The sequence below is a fragment of the Paroedura picta genome, chromosome 11 (genome assembly GCF_049243985.1).
Source record: "Paroedura picta isolate Pp20150507F chromosome 11, Ppicta_v3.0, whole genome shotgun sequence".
NCBI classification, from domain to species: Eukaryota; Metazoa; Chordata; class Lepidosauria; order Squamata; family Gekkonidae; genus Paroedura; species Paroedura picta.
In genome coordinates, this window is record NC_135379.1 from 63,253,515 (window position 1) to 63,279,067 (window position 25,553).

Sequence of the window (25,553 nt, forward strand, 5' to 3'; positions counted from 1 at the left end):
GAGCACACAGATGTCCTGTGTGATTTCAACCAAGGCAGATAAGAGCTGCCACAGTCCACATGCGGACACGTTTTGTGATGGTACTAAGTTATTTCATCTTATGTATTTACTACCATTTCTGGAAAACAAGACATGTAGATGTTGAGACTGCAGCTCCCTCGCTCGACTGGTGCTTGATGACTTTGCAGAGGTGGGCTTTCCAGCCTCCAGTTGTGGCCCAAAGGTCTGCCAGAGTTACAGCTGATCTCCGGATGAGAGATCAGAAAAGGGCTGCTTTGCAAGGCAGACTTTATGGTGTTATGCAGCCCCTCCCCAAACCCTCAACCCCCCCCCCACCCATTCCACTTCCAAAATCTCTAGGAATTTCACAGCCGAGAGTTAGCAACTGTCTCTCGCATGGGAGTGAGTCCCAAATAAGTGAGATCTTCTGACTGCATGGCAGAGTATTCAAAAGTCAGTCAGAGCTGCAGCTGTCTCAAGAAAAGGAACCACAATTCAGAGCACTGAACTCAGACAGGCATTCATGTCCCTGCTTCCCCCCATGCAGGGGAAACCCTGCCCATCCCGCAGGGAAAATGGGGTGCCGGGCTGCAGTTCCGTTTGATTAAAAAATGAAATGACCCAACTGGATAGAATAATGCCTGCGGTTTGCTCTAAGTTTCCGAGCACGGTGGTGTCTTTTGCCAAACAGCATGGGCGCTATTGTTCAACCAAAGTTATCACCAAAGTCACTTTGGCAGGTGACCTTCGCCACATGGCCATGTACGAACTCTTTGTTTCTCTGTCTGTTTGCAGAGGAGAGGAGAAGGCACCAGCCAAGGGACTGTGATGAATAATATGTCAGCACCAGGGGCAAAAAAGCCATAGATCTGCCACAAATGCCTCCAAGGGCAAGAGCTGTAAGCTCACCTCCCACATCAGTCTTTCAAACTGCAGATCTTTACTGGAATACATTTAGAAAGGAAGTTTGTGTCTTTTGCTGTGCTTTAAACTAGTACTTGGGTAGAGACTGACTCAGAGACCCACAAGGTTACACAAGGAGGCCACTGTGGGATCTGAATGGGGCAGTCCGGGCCCATGAGCCTCTTGAGCTGGGCAAGTGATGGGGAAGCTGATCTGCTGGGAAGCTCGGGCGGGATCAAGCCGTGCTTCAGGAATGGGACTCTCTCTGGAGCAATTCTGTGCTTCTTCACCGAGTTCTGTCCCCAGCGGGTTTTTAAAAAGTGAAGGCTGAGAGGGGAACATTTCTCCCGGGGCTCCCCAAGGGCATCATGCCCACCGGCACCCTTTCTGGGGCCCGCCGAGTGTTTTGGGTGGGTGGGGCTGAGAAGGGCTTTTGCTCAGCATGGGGTTTTGAAGGGCTCTTGAAAATTCGATTGGTTGTACAGATTTGTTCAAAGGTTACTTTGGAAGCAGCGAAAGAATCTTTGCTGTGTGACTGGAGTCAGGTTATTGTTTAGTGGCTGGCTCTGCCCCTGGGCAGCCATTTTACGGCCGCTGTGCCCACGCTGCTGTGCCAGGATGCCGAAGGTGCCAGCAGGCTCAGAAAGGTTGGGGGCCTCTGATCTATCCAGACAGGGTGACCAGTGGGACCTGAGGATGCCCCATTTTACAGCTCATCCACAGATGGCAGAGGACAGTCCCCCCAGAGAACATGGATACTTTGGATGGTGCGGTCTGTGACGTTACGCCTCGCTGAGATCCTTCGCCTCCTCCTCACACCTTCCCCTCCTCAAAGTCCCAAATCTGCTACAGGATTCAGGGGGGGGAGGAGAGGAGACTGCAGTTAAGGTATTTTAGGTGGGTATCCATGTTCGTCTTCAGCTGAAGAGCAAGATTTGAGTCCAGCATCCAGCAAGATCTCATGGACGCCCATCTTACTCGTTGTTAAGCTGAGATTCTTAGCCAGAAGTCTCTGCAAAGACACAGCTCTCATTCGTGGCTTCTAAAAACTGTCCAAACCTGTTGGAGATAGGCTTCCCCCCTCCCATTTCCCACTGGAAGTCGATTGGACCCTTTCCATGTTCATGGTGACCGACTGCACAAAATCCAACACACAGGCTCCTTATCAGCGCAGTGGGACACCTTGGGCACACCTTGGCACAGACAGACCTCTCCGAACTCTTGTGATACCTCCGGCTACAACACAGGACATGGGAGCTTTTCCTAACCCTCGTGTCTTGTGTTGCAGCCAGAGGGGCACATCTTTTCAGCGGATGGAGGGGGAAACTTGGTACTGAGGGAGCCAAAAAGCCGAGCAGCTGTGATCAGAGTCAAGGATCCAGCAACAACTGCATTTCTTCTGGATCCAGAAGAATCCAGCTGTGATCAGAGTCAAGGATCCAGCAACAACTGCATTTCTTCTGGATCCAGAAGGGAGCCGGAGGAACCTCCAACAAAACAAGGAACCCAGCTGAGAAGTGGTACGGAGAAGATCAGGTAGCAAACATATTCGTTTCTGATCATGTTTTCTTTTATTGAGGAATAGATTTCTCCCCCCCCCCATGCAGGGGACTGGGCTTTTGGGAGATTCATTAGCTGATGACAATAAATACGACAGGGCTGCAAGTCCTTCTTTTACTGTTTAGCGTATACTTATGTTGTTTATCTTCATAATAAAAAAAAATAGAAAGGTAATATTGGGGAATGCAGCTTCCCTATTTGCTGTATCCATAAAGCTGCTCGTGCTGTTTGAAATGGAGTGGTGTGCACATATACTCTGCTGGACTCAAGCCCAAAACAAGACTGTGGGGGTTAGAAAGGAATCAAAGCTCCCTTCTTGAAATCTCTGACCCCCAAATCCTGTAGTGCGACTGAATCCAAGCTGAAGGGTTCCACTTCAAGATGGGTCATTGTGCCCAGTGGCACCTTTAACAAAAATTGTTGGGGGGAAAGAGCTTTCGGGAGCTTACCTCTTCAGATGCAATTGGGATGCGACAACACAGCTATCTTCGGAAACGTTTTGCAAGGGAAGGCTCCTGGTTCCTCCCTGTAAATAAAGCAGCTATAGAGACTGAGCATGTCCAGCCATGTGGAGATTTCACAGTGTGGGACTTTCCCACTTTCCCATCCTGCTGCCCCCCACCCCACCCCCAATCTTGTTTCTGGGTGGTCAGCAAACTCTTGGGAACAGCCCTGGGAGGCAAAGTGGGCTGCAGTGAGAAGGGGGAATCAGTGGAAATCTCTATCCCCTCTTCTGAAGGCTTTGGGATTGCTTGTTTGGCTAGGTAAGAACCTCAGAAGAGCCCTGCTGTGATCCATCTAGCCCTGCATCCTCTTTCACACAGGGGCCAACCAGCTCCTCTGGAGGGCATGTAACAGGAGAGGCCGAGGCCTTCCCCTGAGAAGACCCTCAGAAGAGCCCTTCTGGGTCAGACCATGGAAGGTCCATCCAGTCCAGCCTCCCGTCTCACACAGTCTCAGCTGGTTCCTCTGGAGGGCCAATAACAGGACAGAGAGGCTGAGACCTTCCCCTGAGAAGAACATCAAAGAGTCCTCCAGTGAAGGTCCATCTAGTCCAGTATCCAACCTCCACAGTGACAACCAGTTCCTCTGCAGGGCCAGCAGCAGAGCCCCACTTTCTTAGGGCCGCGCCAGTGCAGCCCAGACACCTCCCTTCCCACCCCAGCACTTGGATGCTGCAATCCTAACATCCATGCCATAAAAAAGTTGAGGGAAAGGAGGGGAGGAGAAAGGCTACAGCTCTGGTCCATGGGGGGAGGCTCCATGCGGGGCTACATGGATGAACCAGCCCTGGTGTTAAGGAGTGTGTCCCCAGGAATATATCACTTCCCCAATCAGGGCAGGAGTCCCCAACCTGTTTGAGCCTGTGGCCACCTCTACAATTCTGACACGGGGAGATGGCCGGAACCACAAAACGGTCATGAACGGCCAGAACCACACAACGGAAGCCCAAGTTCAGGAGACAAGAGGAATAAGTTTTAAAAATACCCTCGGAAAGAGGAGTGGGAGAGAGAATAAAGCCAATCCTGTGGAGTTAGCTGCCACCAAAACAGGGCTATTTAAATTGGCACAGCCAATATTTATGTATTTTTGGTGGGATTTATATTCCGCCGTATCTTTGGGAAATGGAGGCCTAGAGTCTCAGCTCAGTGGGGGTTGGGCAGAAAAGGATAGATGCTCCTTCTAGCCTCGACCATAAGCCTGGCAGAACAGCTCAGCCTTGCAAGCCCTTCAGAGCTGTGGAAGGTCCCGCAGGGCTCTGATGCCATCTGGCAGAGCATTCCACCAGGCCGGGGCCAGGGCTGAAAAGGCCCTGGCCCCGGTTGAGGCCGGTTTCATCCCCCTAGGGCGGGGACCCTTAACAGATCCCACTGGCCACACCCCTTTGCTAAACACATTTGATGGGCCCCAGGATGGGTGTCATGGTGTCTGGTTTGCAGAAAGGCACCACCTGGTTCAGGGAATGCTCCTCCCCATGTCCCCCTTCTTGTATTCCAGCGAAAAAACGCAGCTGCTGCCTCCACATCCCGCCGCAGTCTGCCTGGCCATGTGCTTCTCCCCGCTTGCTCGGCCTCTGTCGGCACAGCTCTAGAAGACCGGAACCTTGCTTTGCGCCGCACATCTGACTTGCCTTTATTAACAAGATCCCTCGTCTTTGAAGCAGCCGATTGCAGGGCAAAGAAACAGCACGCTGCGCTGAAGACGGCTTACTGTGTGGGAGGCTGAGATAAAATTAGATTTCTTCAGGCTTTGTTGGACAGTGTGCGAGGAAGCCGGGATCGAGGGTTTCATGTCGCGACTGCTCCAAATGGCCTCGTCTTATTATTCGGGCCGGGGTATTTTGCGCTTAAACGCCTCCCTCTCCTGGCCTTCGGTGATCCCCGTAAACAAGGTGGCCGGCTCCTCTATGGCAGGGGTAGTCAACCTGTGGTCCTCCAGATGTCCATGGACTACAATTCCCATGAGCCCCTGCCAGTGAACGCTGGCAGGGGCTCATAGGAATTGTAGTCCATGGACATCTGGAGGACCACAGGTTGACTACCTCTGCTCTCTGGTTTGTTTTCTCAAATAACGGGGAGTTTCCTTTCAAAGGGTGCTGGCAGGCGTCATCCAGGGCAGCTCCGGAGAGAGTCAGTGAGGGATCGGGAGAGATTATAGCCAGCTCAATTTCGTTCAGCGCTCAGCCAACCTTTCCGGAGATTTGCCTCCTGTCTTCTTTTCCTTCTTATTCCTGACTTGTGCTTCTCAGTCTGCGTGGACAAGCATGATAAATGCATCTCTATCCATGAAAGTTGTCAACCTGCAGGCAGTAGCCAAAATAAAGAAAGAGGGGTAGGACCCAGTGAAGGACCGGATGCAGGGCAAGGACAGACGCACGGGGATACCAATATGGCAAGTCAAATGTTCCAAAATGACTTTTAGGGAGTCTTCAAACTTCCATGCTTCTTTATTCTTTTATATGAATCCCAACGCGTTTCGCTCCTTGGCTTTATCAGGGGACTTCAATTTTCATATTTTGAAAAACAACTTCAGTATAGAGAAGCTAAACGCCCTTAGCTACGAATAGCAATTGTTGAAACTATCTTACTCTCTGTTAGGAGATTACTTTGCCATAGTGGTATCCCCGTGCCTCTGTCCTTGCCCTGAATCGGCAGGCAGTGGCTGGAGATCTCCAGGCAATGGAGATTAGTTCTCCGTGACGGAAGGGGCCTCTTTGGGTGGTGGGCATTAGGGCATTGGCCCCCATGGAAGTCCTTCCCTCCACAATGCCCACCCTCCTCAGCCTCGGCCTCCCAGATCTCCAGACCTGGCAGCCCTATTTTCTAGAGTTTGCACATAGGGAAAAAATATCATTTACCAAGCATCTACTGCTATGGGGCTTTGCAGGGCTTCTCTATGGGGCTTTGCAGGCCTCTCCCACAAGAGGCCTCGGTGTTGGAGAGGGGAAGCAGAGAGTCTGGCCTTCTTAGCAGGAAGCTCCATCGTATCTTGGCCAGTGGTGGTGGCAGAAACCCTAGCGAGAATGAGACAAGCTATCGATTAGAATTATTTTCTGGAAATTATTCCTTTCTTCAGGAATATTTATTTGCACCTGAAGATTGGAATTAGAGTCAATGCCTCTCCTCCCTTTAGGTGGAGGAGAAGCATTGCCTCTAAACAGCTCTGGTTGATCGCTATTTGAGCATCATTTTGAAAGGATTCATTTATCAGCTCAGTCGGCCCACCCACTCTGCCTCGGTCAGGCCGGGTGGAAAGATCATTTCTGGAACCCCCCCCCCCTCCAGGAAACCCTGCCTGTGGCCAATCTAGCCTCCTGCCTTTCCCAATTTCTGGGACCTGCTAAGAAGAGGTACTTTACCACCACCCCATCCCTCCCGTTTGTCAGCCAGGGGAATTAGGATTTAAATGAAGAGGAGCCAGGGCTTTCCCCCTCCCCTTCTTGTAGAGCAGGGTGTGTGTGTGTGTGTGTGTGTGTGTTTGTGTGTGTGTGTGAGTGGCTAAAGTGGTATTTCTGAAATCTGCCCAGCAAAGGGGAGAATTTCATTCCAGTCCATTTCCTTGCCTTGATGCAAAAAGTCATCCTCTCCTCTCAGCAGGGTCTCTTCTTTTGGTCACCGTCTCTCATGGCAGCAAAACTGGAAACAGGCACAGGGTCTGTGCTGCACAAGTGGCCCTGGGGTTGGGGTGAATGGCGGGTGTCAGCATCCCATCAACTTTGTCTTTAACTAATCTCAGGGTGATGACCCCCCCCCCTCTTTTCTTTTTCATATAAAAAAGTAAAAATCCAAGCGTCATCTTGTTCCGATGCTGGAACAATTCTGGAGCTGAGCAGCCAACCAGACTTTGCTGGTTCTGGAATAAAAGCCTCATTCCAGCACACCTGGTTTTCAGTACTATGAAATCAGAGCCCAATAGCATCTTTAAGACCAACACATTATTCAAGGTGGGAGCTTTCTTAAATCTTTGTTGGTCTTGAATAAATCTTTGTTGGTCTTAAAGCTGCTCCTGATTTTGTTGTGCTGCTTCAGACCAACACATACCGGTTTCCAGCACTGTTATAGTTGCTGGAACAAATCAGGAGCATTGTGGCTGCATTGCCTCTTCAGCTCCTTCTGTTAAGGGCAGCAGAGTTTACATGGCAACTCCGCTTGTTGAGTGTCCCCTAGTGCTAGGATGGTATATCCTACTGCGTGTCCATAAATAGAAATGATGTACCTAGATAGAGCTGTATGCCTATGGCTATGTGTGCTGCAGCCTGAAACACCTGCATGTGTCCTCTGCCACTCTATCATTTGCCACCTTAAGGTGCCCAGTGGGCCAGCCGTGGGGTGTGTTTTTGTCATGGAGGGTTCCCCTCGGTTCTGCCCTATTTTTATTCTGCAGTTTCTGTTCTGGCTTCGATTCTGCTTGGTTGGCCTCTGGGGGGAAAGAGCTCATAACGGATTTCATGCGAGCAAAAAGGAGACCTGCAATATCATCGTTTTCCCTAAGAGGGGGGGAGAGATATTTTATTTCTTTTTGATGGCTAGCCTATATCGTTGTACTTGAAGTTTAAATCCACTACTGTGTGTCCTCTCCTCTGCAGCCAACAGAAACAGCATCCTGCCCTCCTCCAAGTGACAACCTTTCAAATACTTAAAGAGGGCTCATAGCTCAGCTCCTCCCCAGATGGGAAGGGAAACTAGCCACCAACAGCTTAGGCCAGGGGTTGACAAACTGTGGCCCTCCAGATGTCCATGGGCTACAATTCGAATGCTGGCAGGGGCACATGGGAATTGTAGTCCATGGACATCTGGAGGGCCACAGTTTGTTCACCCCTGGCTTAGGAGTTCCCCGCTCTAGGGATGCCATGTGGAAGCTCTCTTGTCATCTGAAGCACTTTAAATTCTTCACACAGAGGTCCATCCTTTCAGACGTCGCTCCCTTGACAGATTGAGGTTGTTTCCTTTTTATGACTCATTAGCTTGAGGCCGGGAGGATCATCGGCAGCCCTGACTCCTTCACGGCTTTCTTTTATTGAGCGGAGTGACAGCAGGCGACCAGGTGGATGTTCATCGCCAGCATCCGACTGGCAAACTCCGACAGGCCCGGCTGGAGATATTTATATGGAAGAGAGGACAATAATTTTTAGATAGTGCTGCTGTCTGAGGAGAGTTATCTTCACCTTGGAAGAACATGAAGCGGCGGGAGATGGAGGGTTCCCTGCCTTTCCCCCCTCCTGAGTGCTTCAGAAGGAGCCGTGTCGGGGAGAGTGGGAGCTGCCTCCGCAGTAAGCAGCAGGCAAGCCGCAATAAATCCAACATCGACACTTGGAGGGAATCCAGGCAGTAGAAAATTGGGTGTTGGTCTCCGGATGGCAAAAACAAGTTAACATCAGCTTTCGAGAGGGGGAAACAGATGAATGCAGTTCAAGGCTATGTTTGCTGTGAACGGAGTGCCTCAGGCACTCCGAGGGGAATTGAGTCCGCAGGGGGAGGTTGTGTGGACAGAGTCAACCCCAGGTCAGTTAGAACAGGTTGATTTCACAGAGCCCATTTTGGCAAGCCGTGTGTGTGTGTGTGTGTGTGTGTGTGTGTGTGTGTGTGTGTGTGTGTGTGCGTGTGTGTGTGTATGCATTGATGGGAAATCATATTCTGATTTTGCTTAAGGAGAACGTACTGGCCTTTCAACATCACCTGACTTTGCTAAAGCCTCTAGATCTGCAAGAAGATGGAGCTCTTCCACCAGGCGTTTGGTCGAGGCTAGGGCTGGAATATTTTGGGGTGTGTGTCCCCCTCTCCTGATGTCTGCTTACTCAGACACTTTATCCTCCTTGTTGTACGGAGCCTGTGATGGGGAGACTGCAGAGCCAGAGTCTGCCACTAGAGGGTAGCACTGCTGCTATCTTGTAATTAGGGGGTGTTACCATTTTTATGGTTCTTGACTCTGGAATGAACTATATTTCTGATATTGACTGTAACCTGCCACAAGCCAGCTTGCCTAGGAGTGGCAGGAAATAAATCTAAAGACAAATGAATAATAAACAAGAAGTAGGAAGAGGGCCTGCCATTCTGCTGGCAGCTCTGCCAGTGAATGCAGACTGATGTTCCAGGTTCATACCGGCTATTCCACGGCCTATTTGTTTGTTCATTTGTTTGTTTGTTTTTGCAAATGGAGCTAACATTGGATAAGAAAGAACCCATGTTTTGCAGAATCCTTTAGTGAAATTTGACTTGTGAGCAATATTAATTAAAGCTCTAATATTTGAGGGGTTGTTCTTCATTTGTTACACTTAATTCCCTTTTAGTTTATCTTCTTAAGTAATTCAGATAAGGGCCCCATTGTTCTTGAAAGGCCTCTTCTGTTTTTCCATTAACTATCAGTGTCAGTTTGGCCATCTTTGCAAAGTCCGCTAGTTTGTTCAACCAGCCTTCTATCGAAGGTAATTCTTGCATTTTCCATTTCTTGGCCAGAACTAGTCTTGCTGCCGTCGTCACGTAGAAGAATAAACTTTGAGTTTGGGCTGGGAGGCACTGCGGAGGTATCCTTAGTAACATAGATTCAGCTTTCATGGGAAATCTAAGACCTCACATTTTCTGCACAATGGTGTGAATTTTTGCCCAAAACTTATAAACTTTTTCACATTTCCACCACATATGAAAAAAAGAACATAGTCACCACATTTCCAGCATTTGTTATCACAGTTTTTAGCAGTTTTAGCAATCATTTCTTAGTTCCTCTTGAAGTTCTCTGTTCATCCAAATAGGCTTCTTAGAGCTCCTGCAGTGTTTTCGTCTTTCTGGGATAGTCATTGATTGAGCATGCAATAGCTCTTGTTTGAGTAGCGCCCACCCTTCAGGTCTTCTGTCTGCTTCAGAAGAACATGCTGCTAAGGCACAATCAACTTGTGGAAACCCCTCCCATGGGGCACTCTACTCAAGGGACAAGCAGAGGTGGTTTGTCAACACTTCCCTCTATGTAGCACCCCCAGATTTCTGTGGTGGTCGCCATCCAGTTGTCAGAATCACAGAGACCACCAAAGGCCATCCAATCCAGCCCCCACCTTCTTGAGGACTTCAATATCGCACACTCCTGACAGGTGTTCATCCAATCTCCTCCAGAAAACTTCCAATGAAGGAGTTTCTACTGTCCTCTGAGGCAACATAGGATCATAGAGTTGGAAGAGACATCCAGGGTCATCATCCAGCCCCCTGACAGCCCTTCAGGGACTTGAAGACGGCTATCACTGTCACCTCTCCAGGCTAAACAGACCAAGTTCCTCCAACCTTTCTTCGTATGTCTTGGTCTCCAAACCCCTCACCATCTTTGTTGCCCTCCTCTGGACATGCTCCAGTTTTTCTACATCCCTCTTCAACTGGGGTGCCTGAAACTGAACACAATACTCCAAGTGAGGCTGAACCAGAGCAGAGTAAAGCGGTACCATCAACTCCTGTGATCTGGACACGATACTCCGTTTGCCCCAAATCCATTTTGCCTTTTTAGCCACTGAGTCACACTGCTGACTCATGTTCAATGTATGGTCTACAAAGACCCCTAGATTCTTTTCGCACATGCTACTGTCAAGACAAGTCTCCCCTGTCCTATAAGGATGCATTTGATCTTTCCTACCTAAAAGCAGAACTTTACATTTCTCACTATTGAAGTTCCTTTTATCCATTTGAACCCAGTTTTCCAGCCTGTCCAGATCATCCTGTATCCTGATTCTGTATCCATATCCCATCTACAAGTAGCTCTCCCTGCCAGAAAATGCTTTCTCATATTTAAGTGGATCCTCCTTTCCCCTAATTTGACTCCGTTGCTAACTAGATACTAACTAGGGCTAATCCGGCTTCACAAGATCTGGTGAGACTGGAATGACCGCGGCCACTCAGGTCATACAGTTACTTGAATATGGCTTTGGTCTGATCTCTCCTTCTCTATCAAGAAATGTCGTTTGTTATCTATAACTTTTCACCTACAACGAAATGGTTTACAGAGTACCTTTCAGACGTGCTGAGAAATTATGTGTTGACTAAGATTCTAGGTCACAGTGACTTCACATCCTTGATGGAACAATTCCTAAGACAAGTAGTTATCAGGCGTGGAGAGATTATGTTTTGTTTCTATAAGTGTAAAGTGAGACGTGACCCTGTGCCATGTCGGGGGCTCTAGGGCTGGCCTGGAGACTGGCGTGGCTTTATGGCATCCAACCAGGCAGCTGAGCCAGCCCGATAAGGCAGAGCTGAGGCAGATGCATTAAACCCTCTGTAGCCCTCCGTGCTTTTCACAGGCACGCTGGACACTTAGCCCCCCTGTGACATTTTCCTTTTGATGCAGCTAAAATAAAAACTCCCAGATCGTTTTTCTAGTCTGGCAGATCATTGGGTGATGTCGCGGTCGGCAGAGGGATGCAATTAAGCCGCGGGGCCATCCGCACAACTAATCCACAGACCGGGGCATTGCCAGTAAGTAGCAGCTGTCTTCCGGCAGCCCCCATAGGGTTTCAAGGCACAGGATATTCTGCGGTGGTTGACCATTGCTGGCCTCTGCAAGGCAACTCTGGACATTCTTGGGGGTCTCCAGTCTAAGGACTGCCTTGGTCATCCCTGCTTAGCTTCTATGTTCTGGTGACCTCAGGCTAAGATAGACTATTCATGCAATTGATGTCAATATAAAGGTATCCGCTGTGCCAGCACCAGGTCATGTCTGACCCTTGGGGTGACGCCCTCCAGCGTTTTCATGGCAGACTCAATACGGGGTGGTTTGCCAGTGCCTTCCCCAGTCATTACCGTTTACCCCCCCCCCCCCCCAGCAAGCTGGGTACTCATTTTACCGACCTCGGAAGGATGGAAGGCTGAGTCAACCTTGAGCCAGATGCTGGGATCGAACTCCCAGCCTCATGGGCAAAGCTTTCAGACAGCTGCCTTACCACTCTGCGCCACAAGAGGCTCTTGATGTCAATATAACCCCATACAAATATCACTCCCAATTATCTGCTTATGCAAGCAATCTGGATGCTTCCAGATCATTCACAAGAATACGACCACAGGGGATATGGAAGGGATTTTTATTTTAAAGTACATTTTTCTAACAAGAACAGTGGCATTCAGATGACAATGCATAAAGTTCTCTCGCTTCCTGTGCTTGCGATGAAATCGGCATTTCCCAAGTAAGGGAGGATTGTTTCGGAGGGCTCCAGTTGTGGATCTCATTATAAGCCAGATCTTGAGGTTTTATCCACTCCTGGGGTATATCATTAAAGCCATTCTTACAGTTGTGGGATTCCAGATGTTATAGCTATTTAGCGGCTGAGTAGTCAAATTGTCATCCTTCCCCTAGACTAGGGAGTAGTTCTAATCCATTGTGGAGGTGCCTCTTGAGAGCAGCGCTCCTCTTCCTGAGCCCGGTGGGCCTGGTGTGCAGCGAGATCAATGGATGGTGCGCCTTTGCTCATTACGGAGGAAACCCAGGGGATGGCAAACAAAGGGCCTCTGCAAGGGATTGGTGGCGGCATCAGGTTCCTTTGCAGCAGCACATTTCTGTTTCTGTAGGGATTTGCATTTATTCCACCTTCACTTCGTCCTGCGTGATTTTTAGCCTCAAGAACCTCCAGGTGAGCCTAACATTGTTGTTGTCGAATTACAAATGCTCCCCGGACCATAGAGATCAGTTCCCCTGGAAAAACTGGCTGGGGGCTGGACTATAGGACATAAGAGAAGCCATGCTGGATCAGGCCAATGGCCCATCCATTCCAACACTCTGTACCACACAGTGGCCAAAACCCAGGCGACATCAGGGGGTCGACCAGCAGGGCTAGAAATCCAGAAGCCCTCCCATGGTGGCCCCCCAAGTAACAGAACATCACCATACCTATCTGAGGCCCCTCCCCTCCACAACACCTTCTGTCCCCAGGGTCCACGCTCTAAACTCAAGGAATTTCCCAAGCCACAGCTGGCCTTAGGAACCAAAGAACCTCAGTAGCTGGGCCTGAGTCTTAGTGTGGTAAGCAGGGTTGCACAGTGGGAGCTCAGGCCTCTGAGGGGTGGTCCCTCCAACTGGCACGCACTACAAAACCCCTTGGCTAGCCCTGGCCGGTTACAAGCACTAGCCCAACTCATGAAGGACTTATCAAAAGGCATCCTATGAAACGGAGCATTTGTCCGAAATGGGGAAGAGTCCGTATTACAGTTCTGCACAACGTTGATTGCTGATGTTCTGCAGTTTTTAAATTTTACAATATTTTAGTTATCAACGATTTTTTTATGTACCTTTTATGTACCTTGATGTTCTGCAGTTAGCTCCATGCCCTGCAGCAACCATTTTGTAACTAGCTCCACGGCAGCAGCCATTCTGTGGTCAGAAATCCGGATGTGCTCGCAGGATCAGAAGGGCTGGGCATCCTGCAAGAGGCAGTGACGGGGATCGTGGCTCCCCGGTAGAGGAAGATCGCTACCAGCTTGTGCCAGACCTATTCACAGATGAACTCTGTAGATGAATGGTATGGCAATTAATCTGATTTGTTTCATGTCCTTTTGTCTGACTGCCAAGGAACCTATCTAGGAATTTAAAAAAAACAAATGACACATTTTTCAGTTGGGCAAAAGAGCCGTCTGAAGAGGAGGGATCTTAATGATGTTGCCTTATTTCATAGCGGCCTTTTTGAACAGGCAGAATCCGATGCATTTCTCACCTCTTGCCTGGTCCTTTTAACGGGAGAGGCCAGGGACTAACGTGAGACTGTTTGCTCTGCCGCTGGGCCATGGGCCCTTGCTCAGTCATCCAAATGGAGCCAAATATATTGGTCTTGCCCTGATTGGAAAAGAGAAGAAGAAGAGTTGGTTCTTATATGCCGCTTTTCCCTACCCGAAGGAGTCTCAAAGCGGCTTACAGTCGCCTTCCCATTCCTCTCCCCACAACAGACACCCTGTGGGGTGGGTGAGGCTGAGAGAGCCCTGATATCACTGCCCGGTCAGAAGAGCTTTCTCAGTGCCATGGGGAGCCCAAGATCACCCAGCTGGCTGCATGTGGGGGAGCGCAGAATCGAACCCGGCTCGCCAGATTAGAAGTCCGGACTCCTAACCACTACACCAAACTGAAAAGTGCAGAGTGTGTTACTACTCACACACACACACACACACACACACACTCACACACTCACAAAACACAGGAAGCCTGCCTGATTTACCAGAGTGCCGGATTCCTTATGAAATATAAAGCAGATAAAATGGAGAGAGAAGTCACAAAGGGAGAAAATGAATTAATTCTTCACAATGTACCTCGAAAGATAAAACGGATTGAATGACCAGTGAAAACCTGCACTATTTAATCTGGCAGACGAGTTCCCTGCAGTGTTTTGGGGTATATTTTTTAAAGTTCAGACTAATTGAAGCAACTGCTTAACATTCGCTGCTCAAATTAAATTAGATCTAATCTGCATTCCATGTGTGTGATGAAGGCAAGCAGGCAAAAACTGCGGGGAGAAAGAAGCACACCACCCAACACCCGACAAATGCTGCTAATGCTGCTAAGAGGGGAGATAATTTGTTTTTCATGCGCAATTTTCCCTCAATAAAGCTTTAATCAAACTGAAGCCTTGCATAGTGAAAAGAAATCGCATAATGTTTTATCTCGAAAGGACTCGATAAAACTGAAAACAAATTAACATTAAAAAAAAAAAAACCTTCATGTGTTTATTCCTTGGCAATAAGGAGACCTGGCTTTTCAAAGACGAATAAGTTTTGGTAAATGAAAGTTTGCGTGTGCTTGTTTGTGGTAGGGGAGGTTAAGGCACTTTTGATTCATGGCAGCTCTGTCCATTAATTACCCCTGAAACATCATATCTGTAACAGCCTTGCTCAGGTCTTGCAGACGGAAAGCGGAAGATTCCTCGACTGAATCAGTCCATCTCCCAGGTTCTCCCTCCTCATGCCAAGTAGGATCCAAGGCAAGAGAGGCTTTGCTGACGTGGAACAAGGTTAGCTGGATCTCATCAGACCTCAGATGCTAAGCAGGGTCACACCTTGATTAGGGCTTGGAGGGGAGACTGCCAGGGAAGTCCCCTTGGCATGACACAGAGTCCTCTGAACAGTCCTTGTCTAGCACCCCTGCAGCTGCCTTTTCCAACCTTTTGACCATGGAAGAGTCCCGGGAATCATTTTTCAGGCTTCGAAGAGCCCTGGAAGTGATGTCAACTGGCCACGCCCCCGGAAGTGATGTTGCCACCTGTGTGAACAGGCAGGATCGAGGAGGTCTGAGAGAGGGAGAGACAGGAGGCGATTTGAGGTGGGGGTAGGCATGCTTTTCTACCCAAAATAATTTTCTTCTCCCACCCCAAGTTTTTCTTTCCTGAGCTTTAAGGTAGAATCATAGAATCATAGAATCATAGAGTTGGAAGGGGCCATACAGGCCATCTAGTCCAACCCCCTGCTCAACGCAGGATTAGCCCTAAGCATCCTAAAGCATCCAAGAAAAGTGTGTATCCAACCTTTGCTTGAAGACTGCCAGTGAGGGGGGGCTCACCACCTCCTTAGGCAGCCTATTCCACTGCTGAACTACTCTGACTGTGAAATTTTTTTTTCCTGATATCTAGCCTATATCGTTGTACTTGAAGTTTAAACCCATTACTGCGTGTCCTCTCCCATGATTGTGTTTCCCCCCTGCCACCAAAGCAGAGTTCATTAGGCTTTCTCTGTGGTTTCATCCATGACACTTTGACTCCCAGAACATTCACATTTCCGATGGAGTCAGATGGGTGGGTAGCTGGGTTGGTCTGAAGCAGTCGAACCAAGTTTGAGTCCAGGAGCATCTTTAAGGCCCACAAAGCTTAACTCTGGGGATCAGCTTTCCTTTCCTGTGCATGCACCCTGAAGATGAGACCCAGAATTAGCCTTTGTTGGTCCTTCCGGGTGCCGCTGGACTCAAACTTCGTTCGATTGCTTCGGACCAACCCAGCCACCCACCTGAAACTCAGTGTTTGCAACCCAGTGTGCAGTGAGGACTCACAGGTAGGCCTTCTCAGCCAAGGTTTCCTGAAACTCTGGGGTTGCTTGACAGCACTGAAGGGGCTTTCTGAATGGGTGGGAGTTCATTTTTAAATGTATTTTTAAAATTTGTTAAACATTTATTGAGTGAAACAACCATATATGATCATGTCAACCCAACCACCACCCCCCGAAAATGGCCACTGATGGGCCTGGAGGGGGTGGGTGGGGAGGGGTCCCAGGTGGGCACGCACACAGCTCTACTTCCCAACCGGATTCTGCCTGATCAGGCCACTTTGGGGGTTTCTAAAAGTCTAAGGCAGGGGTAGTCAAACTGCGGCCCTCCAGATGTCCATGGACTACAATTCCCAGCTGGCAGGGGCTCCTGGGAATTGTAGTCCATGGACATCTGGAGGGCCGCAGTTTGACTACCCCTGGTCTAAGGAATGTGCCAGAGATTCCTCAATGGCCAAAACGTTGAGAAAGGCTACTCTAGACCAGTCCTCAGGAACGACAGTCTTCAGCTCTCCAAGACACTTTCTCTGCAAAGCTGAAGGACTTGGGGAGCGTGGCTTCTCCATCTTCCCTCATCCGTGTGCATTAATATCTTTAAAAATCTTCATCAGGAAAGACGTGTTGACGCATCCACGAGTGCTCTGTTGTGGTTGCTTTGCCAAGTGTCCAGTTCACAATCGCTGAATGGCTGCACAGTTGGAAGGTTCATTTGCCACACAGAAAAGACTTCTCCGCGAGCCAAATGAACGGGCTCTCAACGTTTAATTCAAGAGGGAGAATCTCCTTTATTGTGCTTAAATGCCACCATGGCCACTTCCTGCATATTGCAATGCAAAGTGAACGGCGGCATTTAGCTAAAAGTGGCAGGCTGCACTTAGCTTGGCCGCGTCTTCACTAAAGCACTGTGGGGGGGGGGGGGACACTTCAGAATGGGAAAGTAATCAAACAGGAGAGAGTCGACTCGTCCCCCGGTTCCCAAGAGGGCTCTCCTGCAGAGAACTGCTTTGTAGAGCTGCATGCCACCCAGTGGCTGCATTTCCAACTCCTTTTTGAAAAGATAATTTTATTGACCGTCCCTTTTTAAAAAAAAGAAGACAAATTAAAGAAAAACTTTTCAAAAGGAAAGGAAAAAAGGGGGGAGACAAAGGTGCCTCTTCACCTCCTGTAGGACCTCCTGTGAAGTATCCTGTCAATGCTGCTTATGTTGCCAATCTCCAGGTTGGGCCTGAAGTTTTCCTGGGACTACGAATGCTCTCCAGACAACCGAGGGCCACTTCCCCCGGGGGACGTGGCAGCTTTGGAGGGTGGGCTCAATGACATTGTGTGACTGCTGACTTCCCCCCTCAAGGCTTCATTTCCAAAACTCCAGGAATTTTCCCAGCCTGGAGCAGGCAACGCTCACATTGCTGCTTATCGAGGGGGTGCTCTGGCAAGATCTAGCTGTGTTTGAGATTTGTGTCTGTTTTCCACAGGTCATCCTTTGGGCAACCAGCACCATCTCAACCCTGCTAGGCTGTGCCCTTGAAGGAGACTGAGGAGGGCCTGGAAGGGACTGAGCATCACCAATTCCCTGCCAGCAGTGGACATGACGCCGTATGTTCTAGTCACAAGCTGCCAGCTTGTGGGAAGCTTTCTGTGGGGTTTTCAAGGCAAGAGACGAATAAAGGTGGTTGGCCATTGCTTGCCTCAGCAGAGCCCCCTTGGTCTTTGTTACGGCCTCCTATCCAAGTAGTAACTGGGGCTGACCTAGTTCAGCTTGTGGGATGTGATGAGATCAGGCTAGCCTCGGCTACCTAGCCGACTCTGTCCAGCCAGTTCTTCAGGACCTAGGAGAGCTCCCGCAGACAGCAGTCATCTTTCCCCTAATAAAAGCCAGTTTGCGGGCCGGAAGACGCACTCCTTAAAACTGGAGGCAACTGGCCCTGAGTGGGGGACTGTCCCACCAATAGGAAAAAGGCAGGCCAAGGGATCTGCCCACCAACTGCTGACCAATCCAGACTGCCTTTTTCCTGTGAATGGCTGTGCCACTCTCCCTGGGTGATCTGCCTTTGCAGGGCTGCCCAGGTGAGGCTGCATACCAGCCCCTGAAGTCAGCCTTGCAGGTAGCCCCCTTGCTGGACCATGGGCAGCCTGGTCCCTCAGCAGAACTCCTACCATGCCGCGGCCACACCTCCTCCAGCAGGGACAACAGCACAGGGACCCACCTTGTTCTCCACCACCCTCAGACAGGCCAATCACAGCTTTTGTCACTTTCTTTTGCCATCAGTCTGTGCTTGTGTGTGTATGTGCATGTCTGCATGCACACAAAGGTGAGCATGTCCCTCCTGCTTCGTACTTTCACAGCAAGGTGCTTACCGCTGTCAGAGAAAGGGGCCTTTCTTTCCCCCCCTCCCATTCTAAGCTTCCAGAATTCTTCTCCCTTCTTCCTAAGGTTCAGCTCACTCTCCCCTCCAAGCTCTGATGACCCCAGAGATTGCAGATTTATGGTTTCATAATATCAGGAATTAGGCTGGCGTGGCCCAAGACCTCACTTGGACCTTGAATTTCACTGGAGCAACATCTGCTGATCTTGAGAACTCTCCATGGTGCTGAAAGAACTGAACCTCATCAGCTGTCCCTGCCATCACAGACATGGATCCTGCTATTTGTTGCAAATTGTCTCCTGCTACAGGATGGAGATCATCTCACATCTGCTCAGCCTGCCAAGCAGAAGCCAAGCTTTTCCTGGAAAATGTTTTCTAATATACCAAACGAGCTCAGAACAAAGTGAAGTGCAGATTCCCAAGCCAGGATTTCTTACCATGAGATTTCACATTGACCATCCCGTTGCTCTGTTTTTCTGCCATATGTGGATTGTAGTTGGTGGAGAGTGCATCAAGTCACAGCTGATTTATGGTGACCCCCCCCCAAAGGATTTGGAAGGCAAGATATAAACAGGGCTGGTTTGCCACTGCCTGCACTGAGCAGCAGCCCTGGACCTCCTTGATGGTCTCCCACCCAAGTACGAACTTGGGGAGAATATGCAAGCTATGCACTACCATTTTATGCATGCTTGAATCAATTGGACTCAACTCTTTAACTAAACCTGCGCTCAGGCCTGTGTCGGGGACCCGCTTGCTAACTGAAAAAACAGGGTGCCCCTTTGAAGAAAACGTCACGCCAGGCCTGGTGAACGATACAACAGGAACAAGCTTTATTTCAGCAACGTGGAGTCCGCTGGTATGGAGTAAGAGCTTCCACCGAACTCCAGGTGGAAACTCCCTTTTATACAAAACCCACCTCCTTAGGCTGTATTGCCCCACCCAGTACTTGCGGAGGGAACATGCTGATACAATCATGACTCATGCACATATGCGAGGTTTTCCGGGGTTCCTGATGGCCCATTTTCCTGGAACAAAGGGCCATCTCCGGGCCCTTGTCAAAAGGTGGAGGGGGACATTGAGGTTCTTTAGCGGCCATTGCCACCTCAACGATCGGGTGGGGCGCCCAGCTGCCGGCTTGCCTATGATCACCATGCCCTACCTCCGTGATCGCGGGCGCCTCTGATGGCGGGGTTCGGTCCGGTTCCCAAGCCACCAAGGACCGAACCACGACATTCTGCCCCCCCAAAGGTCCATTCTCCAACCCCCCGGGACGGCCAGGATACCGCTTGTGGAAACGTTCAGTGAGTCGGGGCGCAAGGACGTCCGCTGCCCAGACCCATTCCCGGTCCCCCAAAGCGAAGTCCTTCCATTCCACGAGGTACTGCAACTTCCCCCTGTGGAGTCTAGAGTCCAGGATATCCGCCACCTCGTGGTGCTCCCCCCCCGGCAGGACCTCGGGCGCTGGCGGGGAAAACACGGGGTGCCAAACGTCACCGTCCGGAGTTTTTTTTAGAAGGCTCACGTGAAAGACGGGATGGATGTGCCGGAGGTTCTTGGGGAGCTTGAGCTTGACCGAAACTTCGTTGATCGGGGCCAAGACCTCGAAAGGCCCCAAAAACCGAGGGCCTAGCTTCTTGCTGGGCAAATTCAACCGTAGGTTCCGGGTGGAAAGGTAAACTCGATCCCCCGGTCGGATCTCCTCAGCTGGTCGTCTCTTCCGGTCGGCGTCCTCTTTCTGCGCTGCCTTGACTTTGTGGAGCTGCTCCTGCAGCGACTTCCAGCAGCTCCCGGCACGCTTCCCCCACTCGCGAAGGTCGGCCGATTCCCGGGCGGGGACCTCTCCAAGCTCCGGGAAGTGTCTCAGGTCTGTCCCGTAGACGACGGCAAAAGGCGACATCTCCGTGCTGCTGTGGTCTGCGTTGTTGTACGCGAACTCGGCCAGGGGGAGCAGGGGCACCCAGGTGTCTTGATGATAGGAACCGAAACACCGCAAGTACTGCTCCAGTACTTGATTAACCCGCTCGGTCTGCCCGTCCGTCTGGGGGTGGTAAGCGGAGCTCAGCCCTTGCTCGATGTCTAACAGGCGCAGGAAAGCTTGCCAGAACCGGGACACGAATTGTGAGCCCCGATCGGAAATCACCTTGTCCGGCAGCCCGTGCAGTCGGAACACGTGATCCAGGAACATCCGAGCCAACTGTGAAGCACTGGGGACACTGGCGCAAGGAATGAAATGGGCCTGTTTGGAAAATAGATCTACCACCACCCAGATCACCGTTTTCCCCTTGCTGGGAGGCAAGTCTGTTATAAAGTCCATGGAGATCACTGACCACGGCCGGGTCGGGACCTCGAGCGGGTGCAGCAGACCTTTCGGCTTGCCAACCCCCGGCTTGCAGGTCAGGCAGACAGGACAACCACTGACGTAAGCTTTTGTGTCCCGCCGCAGACTGGGCCACCAAAACCGCCGCCGGGCCAACTTCCAGGATTTTACGAAACCGAAGTGCCCGGCGGTCTTAGCATCGTGGCAGAGGCTGAGGGCTTCCCGTCGTAGCCCTTCCGGGACGTAGACAGCCTCCCCCCTCCGCCAGAGACCGGAGTCCAAAATCAAAGAGTCCCGGAGCTCAGCCAGCTCCTCGTCTGTCCCGTAGGCTGCCACTAGGCGGTCTCGGAGCGGGGCGGTCGCCGGGTCGGGCTCCCATTCCTCCCTGGCCCGACGCCTAGTGACGACCCCCCGTCCCAGCTGCTCCTCACCAAACACGGACCTGGTGCAGGGAGCGTACCCCTCCCCATAATGCGGCAGACGGGAGAGGGCGTCCGCGAGGAAATTCTCTTTGCCGGGGATGTGACCAAGCTTGAAATTGTACCGCGAAAAGAACTCCGCCCACCTCATCTGCTTGGCGTTCAGGGATCGCGGTTGCCGGAGCGCCTCCAGATTCTTGTGATCTGTCCAGACCTCGAACGGCTCCTCTGTTTCCTCCAGCCAATGCCGCCATTCGGTGAGGGCGAACTTAATCGCAAACGCCTCCTTCTCCCAGGTAGACCAGTTCCGCTCCGTTTCGGCGAATTTTCGTGAGAGGTAGGCCGCCGGCCTCAGCTGTCCCGCCTTGTCTCGCTGCAGGAGAACCGCCCCGGCTGCTGCGTCGCTGGCGTCGACTTGTACCACCATCGGCTGGGTTGGGTCGACGTGCAGTAGCGTGGGCTCAGACGCGAAAGCTTGCTTGAGGGCCAGGAACGCTGCCTCCGATTTCTCATTCCAGCCGAGCGCTGCGCTGGGCCGCGTGGCGCGAGGACCTCTCCCCTTGGTACCTAGCAAGTCCGTGAGGGGAGCCACTACGGAGGAGTATCTGGGGATGAAGCCTCTAAAAAAGTTAGCAAACCCCAGGAAGCTTTGTAGCTGTTTCCGGGTGCGGGGCCTTTCCCAGGCCAGCACCGCCTGCACCTTCTCGGGGTCCATAGCTATGCCCTGGGCTGAGATGCGGTAGCCCAAATAGTCCAGGGAGGGACGGTGGAATTCGCACTTAGCCAGCTTCACGTATAGGTGGTTTGCCAGCAGGCGCTTTAACACCTCCCTCACCAGGGTCACGTGCTCTTGGGGATCTTGGCTGTAGATCAGGACGTCATCCAAATAAACAACCACCCCCTGAAACAGAAGGTCCTGCAACACCTCATTAATTAGACTCATGAAAACCCCAGGTGCCCCGCTTAAACCGAACGGCATCACTTTAAATTCGAATTGTCCCAATTGACAGTTAAACGCTGTTTTCCACTCATCCCCCTCCCGGATGCGTACCCGGTAGTACGCCTCCCTTAGGTCCAGCTTAGTGAACAGAGTCCCTTTGCCCAGCCGGGCCAGCAAATCCGGGATCAGCGGGAGGGGGTAAGCGTTCCCCGCTGCGATGGCGTTGAGGCCCCGGTAGTCCTGGCACAGCCGTCGGGACCCATCCTTTTTCCGGACGAACAAGACTGGAGCTCCCATGGGACTGGAAGCGGGCCGGATGAAACCTCGGGCCAGATTTTTACCCAAAAACTCCCGGAGGTCCTTGAGCTCACCCTCACTCATCTTGTAGATGCGCCCTTTGGGTAGTACCGCCCCCTCTGGGATGTTGATAGCGCAGTCCGTGCGGCGGTGTGGGGGTAGCTCGTCCGCTTCCCGCTCGCTGAAAACGGCTGCGAGGTCTCGGTACTCTGGTGGGACCTCGGGCTCTGGTATCTCCTGCTGCGCTGCCGCCGCTCCCCTGGGACGCGCCGCCGTCCTCTTGTGGCTGGAATTCTCGTGGGGGACCCGATGCCGTGCACCCACCGTCAAGTCGAACTTCAGGGTCCCCGCCCGCCAGTCCACCACGGGGTTGTGTTCCTTCAGCCAATCCAGGCCCAACACCGCCCGATATCCCGCTACGGGGACCTGGATCAGCCACCGCAGCTCTTGGTGGTCCCCTATGTGGATGGCGATAGGACCCACCTCCTCCCCGAAAGGTCCCCCCTGAATCGGGCTGCCGTCCATCTGGACGAAAACCAGGGGAACCTTCCGAATGCGCTTCGGTAGCCCCAAAGCCCGGGCTATCTGGGGGTGGACCATGCTGTGGTCGCATCCAGAGTCCAAAAGAGCCTCCCCCACCCAACTTAGTCCGTTCTCCGGGTTCCGGAGCTCTAAAATTACCACGTTCGGAGGTCGCGCCTCATGCTGTAGGGGTTTTCCCTCGCACCGCGGGACCTGCTGCCCGGCGCCGTCTACAGCAGGTCCTGGCCGTTTCCCGTCGCCTGGGCGCTTCCCGGTTCGTTGCGGAGGTCCTCCGCCCGGCGTGCCTGCTGGGGGCGTGTCGCACCTCCCCCCTGGGAGAGCCCGCGGTCCTCCCCCCCTTGCCGTTGGCACGCTGCTGCGAAATGTCCTGACCCCCCGCATTTCAGGCACAGACCTTCCCGGCGTCTCCTTTCCCGCTCGGGGTTCGGGGGTCGTTTGGGGCGAGAGTTGTCGGGGCCCGGTCTCGGCACCTCGGCTGACCCGCCTTTGGCCTCCCGGGGGGGTGTGGCGGCCCAACCCAGGCTGGCTTCCAGCTTGGCGACCACAAAACACCACCCCTCCAGTGTAGACAGATCTTCTTCCGTCCCCTTGATCACGGCCCATTCCCTGAGCTTCGGGTTAAGGCCCTCCCGGAAGTACTCGATTTGGGTCTCCTCGTTCCAGGAGAACACCTTGCCTGCTTCCCTCCGGAAAATGTCTATATAGTCCATAACCCCCCTAGTACCCTGTCGAAGTCCCTTGATCCGACTCTTTGCCTTGTCCTCAGCCTGGGGGTCCTGGAATCGTCGGCGGAGCGCGACCACGAAGTCCTGCAGGTCCCGAGTTGCCGGGTCGCCGCGCTCGGCCAACCCTAGGTACCACTGACCCGCCTTGCCCTGGAGACACGAGGCCACCCCCCAGACCAAGTCCTCGGAGTCCTCATACCGGTCTCCATACCTCCGGGCATGCGTCAGCGCGTGGAGGAGGAACTGCGGGAGGTCGTCCGGCGTCCCATCGAAACGCGCCTTAAGCTCTGGGGGGGAACGTTTTGGAGAGTAGTCCGACCCCCTCCGGATCCGGGATTCTCGGCGTCCGCCGTCTCGTCCTGCTCCGCTCCACTGGCTACCAACTTGCCCAACGACGCCGTGCCGCTCCCTGCCTTGCACGTCGCTCCTGCGTTGGTCCGGCTCTCGCCGCCCCGTCGGCTCACCCGCTCCCCCGAGATCCTCTGCTGTCTCGCCTCTCCGCTGGCCGTCTCGCCTACTCGGGACTGAAAACTGCTCCGGGTCGGGGTCCGGGGCCCGCTCACCAGTGCCGGGCTCGTCCTCGTCGCTGGAGACGTCCTCACTCGACGCGATCCCCTCCGCCGTTGTATTACCAGTCCCTCCGGGCCCGGCCCGAGCTTGCTCACGGGCTTCAGCTGCCTGCAAGCGCCTGGCCAAGTCCGCCATGGCCCGCCGCAGGTCCTCTAGGGATTCCTCAGGTCCTACCGGGCGAAGCGCCTGCCTCAGCTGGGTGTCCCAGGTTGGGGCCAACCCCCCAGACCTCGGCGCGCTCCCCGCCGTGCTTGGGAACCCCATGGCCCAGCGCCTTCCCTTGGCCGCCGCTGCCGAGGTTCTCGGGGTCCCGGACAGCTGCTCCTGGCCCCCCGATTTTCGGAGGAAATCTCCCGGGGACATTAAACTCATGTTCCCGGGGTTCGTGGGGGTCGAGACCGCCCCGTTGCTTGAAAACGCCATCTCTGGATCCGTCCCGATAAGCGCTCGGATGCGATGCCGACCCTGGAGTTCGGTGGGAAGCTCTTACGATGTCGGGGACCCGCTTGCTAACTGAAAAAACAGGGTGCCCCTTTGAAGAAAACGTCACGCCAGGCCTGGTGAACGATACAACAGGAACAAGCTTTATTTCAGCAACGTGGAGTCCGCTGGTATGGAGTAAGAGCTTCCACCGAACTCCAGGTGGAAACTCCCTTTTATACAAAACCCACCTCCTTAGGCTGTATTGCCCCACCCAGTACTTGCGGAGGGAACATGCTGATACAATCATGACTCATGCACATATGCGAGGTTTTCCGGGGTTCCTGATGGCCCATTTTCCTGGAACAAAGGGCCATCTCCGGGCCCTTGTCAAAAGGTGGAGGGGGACATTGAGGTTCTTTAGCGGCCATTGCCACCTCAACGATCGGGTGGGGCGCCCAGCTGCCGGCTTGCCTATGATCACCATGCCCTACCTCCGTGATCGCGGGCGCCTCTGATGGCGGGGTTCGGTCCGGTTCCCAAGCCACCAAGGACCGAACCACGACAGCCTGTGGTGTCAGGTGGGCCATTGTTCTAGGTGGGCCTCTGCACAATACTTGCAAGCACTTCATTTTATGCAAACTTTGTTCTTTCCAATTTTGGCAATAAAGTGAGGGTTGGAATTGAGCTAACAGGCTTTAACATAATGCCCGGCTGACATTTTCAGAGGGCCACAGTGGCTTTCTTCGTAAGGCTTCCTCCAGGCCCATTAAAGCCTCTCAAAAGCACCTTCAGAATTTTGAAGTCAGCGATTCTCTCCTGGTTCTGCTGAAGATGTCAAAGCAGCAGGTATCCCCAAACTGGATTTTTACATACCTCCCCCCCCACAAGCTTTTGAAGAAGATCAATGGAATATGAAAAAGATAACCCATTAAATCACAAAGTGTTTATCTTTTCTGCGTTTGAATCATAGCAATCAGGCAGCACAAACACCTATAACTTTAATGAGCAGAATATTGTT

The 25,553-nt window shown here is 52.2% G+C and overlaps 1 long non-coding RNA gene across 1 annotated transcript in view; it reads left to right on the top strand.

The window, feature by feature from the left end:
- Positions 1–19,029, top strand: part of LOC143820683 (uncharacterized) — a 37,481-nt gene extending 18,452 nt beyond the window's left edge. The window contains exons 2-4 of the long non-coding RNA XR_013225461.1: positions 13,238–13,441; positions 14,793–14,917; positions 17,411–19,029. This is a non-coding gene — a long non-coding RNA (uncharacterized LOC143820683). The remainder of the gene's footprint in view (positions 1–13,237; positions 13,442–14,792; positions 14,918–17,410) is intronic.
- Positions 19,030–25,553: the final 6,524 nt, after the last annotated feature.